Source organism: Mirounga angustirostris, unplaced genomic scaffold (assembly GCF_029215605.1).
Source record: "Mirounga angustirostris isolate CCGP_5_RB_7025 unplaced genomic scaffold, mMirAng1.0.hap1 SCAF_5, whole genome shotgun sequence".
Classification (NCBI taxonomy): domain Eukaryota; kingdom Metazoa; phylum Chordata; class Mammalia; order Carnivora; family Phocidae; genus Mirounga; species Mirounga angustirostris.
This window is the reverse complement of record NW_026991713.1, coordinates 1,025,672-1,032,955: the sequence shown is the minus strand read 5'-3', so window position 1 is coordinate 1,032,955 and position 7,284 is coordinate 1,025,672. Positions and strand designations below refer to the sequence as shown.

Below are 7,284 nucleotides of genomic sequence, written 5' to 3'. Positions count from 1 at the left end.
AATAGCCTGGAAGAGGGAATCGGACAATTCTCTCAACCGATGCAAAAAAAAAGGCATAAGTCATGTTCAACACTCATTAATTGGGAAAATCTAGATTTTCCTGGATGCCAGTCCACATCCAGGAACGTGGCTTGAAGGCAGGCCTGGTCCCCAGCCGGTCACTTCACTCCCCAGAGCTTTGCCAGGCACGTGTGGTCGTGAACCCACAGGATCTGCACCACGTGGGGAAATGCAGAGTCTCGGGCCCCAGCCCAGGCCTGCTGATCGGATCTGCATTTTAACAGCTCTGTCCCGCGTGCACACGCGTGTGCGTGTGTGTGTGTGTAAGAGAGACACGGCTGAGGAGCCCCGCCCAGAGAGACCACCTTGTTTGGAGTCGAGAAAACTAAAATCTCGTCAAATGTTCCATAGAAAAAAAGGTAATGTCGGCGTTTTCGTATTATGGGTGAACCACACCGATAAAAATCAAAGAAAAGTCCTTCTGGAAGATACGACGGAGCGGGTTGGGGCGCAGCACACTTTATAAGTATTAAAATAATGAAATAATATTAAGTAATGAAATAATGTCTGCACAAAGGAGGACACCTCACTTTTGGTGGCGCGTGTTGTCCTCCAGGCCCTATCTCCTACCCCTTCTTGGAGCTCTTTGACCACCAGGATGTGGCCTTCTGATGGGGACACTCTACTCCAAACACAGTGCCCCGGGGGGGCCTCCCCATCCCGTGCCTCAGTGCCCCGCCTGAAGAGGCTTAGGATGGCCTGTCCGGGAGGCTCTGATAAGTGCTCAGGGAACCGGTGACAGTCACCCAACAGGACGACCCCCTGCACACTCCTCACACAGCGGCTCCTCCCTGTCCGACAGGAGCGAGGGAGGACCTCCAGCCTTGGGGAGAAGTAGGAGCTGAAGCGGGACCCTGACGGGGCCGGGACAGGGCAATAGGGCTGTCGGGATTCCGGTGCCCAGTCCCAGGGGTTCCTCTCCCACTGCAAGCTCAGAAGGAAGACGTTAGCGGACGGCCCACCCTTCCAGCCGGGCCACAGCTGTGTTGCATGATGCTCCCACCCCCGAGTGGGACATTAGGGCGGAGAGAAGAAAGGACGGACCCTGTGCATGCTCCTTGGACCCGGACCCCAGGCCACCTGGGGCCCCTACGACTCAGAGCCCCTGAATCTTCCTTAACTTTCCTTTCTGCGGGGCCACCTCCTGGCACCAACCGACCTGTGCACACCCAGAGCCACTCCCGCCAGGGGTCCACACAGAGAGCTTCAGGGCCAGCCCCCCAGCCCGGGCCCCTTAGCGAGGGGGCTTAGCAAGATCACAGGATGCGGAGTCAGCACACGGAAAACAGCCCATGCTCCATACTCGGTGAAGCACAAAGGGAAACAAACATTTAAAAACAATGCATTGCAATGTCCACAATAGCCAAACTGTGGAAAGAGCCAAGATGTCCATCGACAGATGAATGGATAAAGAAGATGTGGTATATATATATACACAATGGAATATTATGCAGCCATCAAAAGGAATGAGATCTTGCCATTTGCAACGACGTGGATGGAACTGGAGGGTATTATGCTGAGTGAAATAAGTCAAACAGAGAAAGACATGTATCATATGACCTCACTGATCTGAGGAATTCTTAATCTCAGGAAACAAACTGAGGGTTGCTGGAGTGGGGGGTGGGGTGGGAGGGATGGGGTGACTGGGTGATGGACACTGGGGAGGTTGTGTGCTCTGGTAAGCGCTGTGAATTGTGCAAGACTGTTGAATCTCAGATCTGTACCTCTGAAACAAATAATGTAATATATGTTAAGAAAAAAAAAAAGAAGATAGCAGGAGGGGAAGAATGAAGCGGGGGAAATTGGAGGGGTAGACGAACCATGAGAGACAATGGACTCCGAAAAACAAACTGAGGGTTCTAGAGGGGAGGGGGGTGGGAGGATGGGTTAGCCTGGTGGCGGGTATTGAGGAGGGCACGTTCTGCACGGAGCACTGGGTGTTGTGCACAAACAATGAATCATGAACACTTCATCTAAAACTAATGATGTAATGTATGGGGATTAACATAAGAATAAAATAAATAAAATAAATAAATAAAATAAAATAAATAAAAACAATGCATTTACAACATCTCCACAATGGGGCGACCTTGTTATAAGACCAAAATCCACGAGGAATGCAGGGAACCACGGGGCCTCCTTCACGGCGGAACCTGCGGCAGGACGCTCCGCTGGTGGGGGACGGCAGTTCTTAGGATGGGGAAGGGGTCAGGAGGTGTGGCTGTAGGGCAGGAGCTGGGCCCCACACCGGAGCATCTCTACCCATCACGGTAGCCCAGGTCCCTGGAGTCCTGCTTGGGGACACCTGACAGAGGGACACTTGGATGAACCGTTCGTGTTGACTTCACAACTCAGGACTGAAAACCTTGCTGATGGTTCTCGGCACACTGGGGTGCTGCAATGTGGGGCCTGGCGATTTGGGAGGCCAGACGCATGGCTAACGGAAAGAAAACGCCAGGATCAGCCATGACACCGCCACCTGGGCCATTGGTAGACACCAAATTTACCTACAGCCTCCCTCCCAAAGTCATTGGCCCCACAGAGGACCCGCAGAGCTGGAGCCGCGAGTTTTCATGGGGAATGTCACCTTTGCGCTGAGCAAGGCATTTAATGGGCCCCCAGGCTGCCATGCCTGCTGGTGGGGACAGTGACCATGCAGAGGCTTGGGACCCAAGAGACAGGCCGTTGTCACCCGGACCCGCCGAGGTGGGCCTCCCATAAATGGAATCCCCGACATAACTATGGCCCCAGATTGAAGGTCGTCCAAAGCTGCATGGACGCTGCAGAGAGACTGATGGAGACTCGGAGAAACTGGCCCGCTCTGTGCCGGCCCCAAACACGCCCGAGGTCAGAGGCTCCTCGACGCAGATGGTGCGACGGCGGCATCCTGCATGTGGCTGGGTCTGGGCTGGAAGGGGCAAGGCTAGTCACGGCCGGGCTGCTGCTGGAAGTTCAGCCCGAGATATGATACCCAGGAGGGTCCAGCCGCCCCTGCCGACCCACCCCACCCGCCAACCACACGCGGGCTCCAGATGACACCATCCAACCCCTGGCCAGTCGGTGTGGCTGCTCCTCTGCAGGCTGCTTTGAGCACACAGCCGCCCCTCCTCTCAACCAGCTCCACAGCGACTGAGGGCCTTCAGATGCCCCTCCCCGGGCCCGGCTCCCTCTCCCCACTGGTGTCCCGGCCGGCCTCCCCCCACCCCGGAACTCACGAGCACCGCAGTGGCCTGCGACCTTCCCGGGACATCCTCAGTGTCCCTCTCTATAACACTACCCCCAGCTCAGGTCCACCGGCACTCACACATCAGCCCCGGCGGGATTGCTCAGGGCCTCACTTCAGGTTTCCAGTGTTGGGCTTTCAGTTACAAAACGGAACAAACTTCAAGCCATGAAAAGGTTGGACAAATCTTGAATGCATATCCCTGAGTGAAGGAAGCCAATAAGCAAGGGCTACATTTGTACGATTCCAACCGGAGGACATTCTGGAAAAGGCAGAACGACGGAGACAGGAAAAGGACCAGGGGGGCCAGGGGCTGGGGAGGAGAGAGGGACAGGGGAGCACGAGGACGTGGAGGGCAGTGAAGCGACTCTGTGGACGCCATAATGGTGGATCCGTCCCTTACACGTTTCTCCAAATCCACACAACGCCCTGCACAAGAGTGAACCTCAAGGCCAACTGTGGTCCGCGTGACAGTGACGCGTCAACGTAGGTTCATGGATCGTAACAAATGCACCACTGGTGGGGATGGTGAGAGTAGAGGAGGCTGGGAGGGGGAGGGCGTGTATGGGAAATCCCTGTACCTCCTGCTCAACTGGACTGTGAACCTAAAAATGCTCTGAGAAATAAAATCTGGGGCGCCTGGATGGCTCAGACATTGAGCATCTGCCTTCGGCTCGGGTCATGATCCCGGGGTCCTGGGATCGAGTCCCGCATCAGGCTCCCTGCTCCGCGGGAGGCCTGTTTCTCTCCCTGCTCGTGCTCTCTTTCTCTGACAAATAAGTAAATAAAATATTTTTTAAAAAAAGAAAAAATCTATTAATTTAAAAACGAACAAACAGATACATAAGCCTCTCCCTGGCCAGGTAGGCAGCCCCCCAGCATGCGCTGGGTCCTTGAGTGCTGTACGAACACCCCACCCCACCTCCCGCCCAGCAGCTTGTGCTCCAGAGACAATCGTCCCAAAGGTCAGGTCCCCCCCACCGCGTGCCTCCCCCTTGGCCATACTCCACCCCTGGAACTGCAGCTAATAAACCCACTCGTGCCTCCTTCAGAGACGACCAGCGGGTCTGCCCTTCCCACCCTCTTCCCCAGCTCCCCAGATGCTCGTATCTGACGGACCACCTGCCCTTCAAGCCCCTCACACGGGGAATGCTCCACCTGGTGACGCACACAGGGTGCTGTCCCCTCCACCATTCCACAGGCTATGCTCCCATTAATGCAACCTGGCAGTGCACTCTCTCCACGGCCAGTGGCGTGGTCATCATGGCTCACAGAGAGCAGCCGCTGTCCCCACACTCTGCTCTGAGGCCATGTCGCCCCTGCCCTCTTGTGCAGTCAGTGTTTGGAGACCTAAGAGCTGGGCTTTGTGCATTGTCTTTACCCAAGACCCGCTCCTTAGACTAACCCCAGAGCTGTTGTGTCAGTGTTGGCTCTCTTCATTCCATATCCCGGCATCGTTGTTCTGGGCTGGTGAGCGCCGGCCCTCACTGCCCACCGCCCCCGCTGCCCACCGCCCTCACTGCCCTCCGCCCTCAGCGTGTGAGGCAGAGCAGGGCCGAGAGCAGACCCCCGCCACCTGCCACCATTGTCTGAGGCCGCGCCTGGCCCAGCCCCCAGCAGCAGGCCTGGAATCCTGACCGGTCACTCACCGGACATTTATTTAATTTCCCTGTGCCTCGGTTTCCCCATCTGAAAATGGGTCGTAGAAGATTTTACTGTCCGAGTTGTGAGAATTAGTGAGTGAATGCGCAGAGAAGCACCTGTCGCCCCTCCACACACACACACACGCACACAGCACAGCCTGCCTGTGTCCTCCCGGTTTTCCAGCGCTTCCGCCAGGCCCCCGGCCGCTGGGGGGCCCAGGGCCCGGCCCCTCCCGGGGGGCGCGGGGAAGGCGCCTATAGGAAGGGGCTCAGCGGCTTCCCTTTCTGCGTTCACAAACTGCGGGGTGCAGCACGTTCTAGAACACGGAGCAGTGGCCAGCCGGGCCCCGGGCCAAGCCGGCGGAGCGGACGACGCGCGTCCAGAGGCGCAGGGACCCCCGCCCGGCCCGGCCCGACGCGGCCCCCGCGATGCCGGCCCGCGTGCCCACGCCCGGGGCCCCGGGGCGGGCGCGCCGCGTGTGGTTCGTGTGCGACGTGCTGGGCGTCGCGTGCGCCGCCGGCACGTGGGTGCTGGTGCTGGGCGCCGCGGGCGTGCTGCTCCGGACGCGGCTGCTCCCGGCCGGGGACGCCGCCCACGGCCTGGCCCACGGCGCGCTCTTCCACCTGCTGCCTTCCTGGCGCTGGCGGCGCACGCGCGGGCCATGCTCACCGACCCCGGCTCCGTGCCCCGGGGCGGCGCGCCCGGCGGTCCCCGCTGCGCCCTGTGCGGCCGCGCCCGGCCGCCGCGCGCGCACCACTGCGCGGTGTGCGGGCGCTGCATCCGCGAGATGGACCACCACTGCCCCTGGGTCAACAACTGCGCGGGCGAGGGCAACCGGAAGCACTTCCTGCTCTTCACGCTCTACACGGCGCTGGGCTCGCTGCACCTGCTGCTGCTGCTCGGCGTGCCCGCGCTGCGCGGCTACGCGCGCGGGGACTGGGACTCGCGCAGCACCGTGACGCCGCGCGCCTCCCTCGTCTTCCTCCTCCTCGTGGCTCTGGAGGGCTTCCTCTTCGGCTCGGCCATGTTCGCCGCCCAGATGCGCGCCGTCTGCACCGACCGAACCAGAACCGAGCAGCTGCAGGGGGAGCGGGCCGGGCCGGGCGGCGGGTCCAAGTGGGTGAACCTGAAGGCCGTCCTGGGCCACCGCCCCTCGCTGGCCTGGATCAGCCCCTTCGCCTCCCCGCGACCTCAGAGGGCACGGGCGCCCCTCCGCGTGGTCTGACACTCTCCCGAGCGCACTCAGCGGCCATCTGCTGAATCCCCGGCGGGTGCTGAGGGGAGTCTCCACGAGAAGTCACCTTGGGTCCTGTCCACGACAGAGAAGGAAAAAGCCCCAGGCCGTCTGACGAGCAGAGTCTGAGCCGGACCGCCGAGCCTCCTAGAAAGTCCACAGGCCAGGAAGGTGAAGGACGCTGTCGCTTTTTAGCTCTGTCGATGCTTTTCTGTGGAAAACGATTAAATCCGCAACATCTCTGAATGCGGTGTCCTGGCTTAGTGCGAGTCCTTGTCAAATGTGGTACCTGCAGCCCGCGGCCCCATTCTGTTGTGCAGAGCTGCACGGTGCGCGTCGCCGAGCATCCTCGGGCTCCCGACAAACCCGGCTCCACGTGCTGGGTTATTTTCTCTTAGCTCTTGGATGTTTGTGTTTATGCTCACCAGGGAAATGTGCCTATAAATGTTCATTCTTTTATTAGCCTAATCTGTTTGTAATTTACTCCAGATCACACTAGTCATAGAAAATGAGTGAGGTGTGGCTCTTTATATGTGTTCTTTTTTTTAAGACTTTTATTTATTTATTGGTCAGAGAGAGGTAACACAAGCAGGGGGAGTGGCAGGCAGAGGGAGAGGCAGACCCCCCGCTGCAGGGCTCCATCCCAGGACCCTGGGATCAGGACCTGAGCCGAAGGCAGTTGCTTAACCGACTGAGCCACCCAGGCGCCCAATATATGTTCTGAACAACCTGTGTGAGATGAGCACTACCTGCTCCTTGACTGTTTGGTGGGTCTCACTACTCCAACCATCTAGGTTTGGTTTCTTCTTTAACTTTTCATTTTGAGATAACTGTAGATTCACATGCAGTTGTAAGAAATAATAGAGATCCCATGTACCCTTTGGGCTGACTTCTGGCGTAACTGCAGTAAAATATCCTGCAAGGAAATCCACACTGATACAACCCACTAACTTCATTCAGTTTTCCCAAGTTTTATATGTACTCATTTGGGGGCGGGCGGTCCATGTAATTTCATCACGTGTGTAGGTCTGTGTATGCGCCACCATACATCCAGCCCCCTTCGTCCCCCGGCAGTGCCTGATCTGTTCTCCATCTGGTTTTGTCATTTCAAGAATGCTTTCTA

General features: G+C 58.1%; 1 pseudogene; it reads left to right on the top strand.

Annotated features, from left to right (window-relative positions):
* Window positions 1–5,355: 5,355 nt before the first annotated feature.
* LOC123844987 (palmitoyltransferase ZDHHC3-like) lies at window positions 5,356–6,152 on the top strand (annotated as a pseudogene).
* Window positions 6,153–7,284: the final 1,132 nt, after the last annotated feature.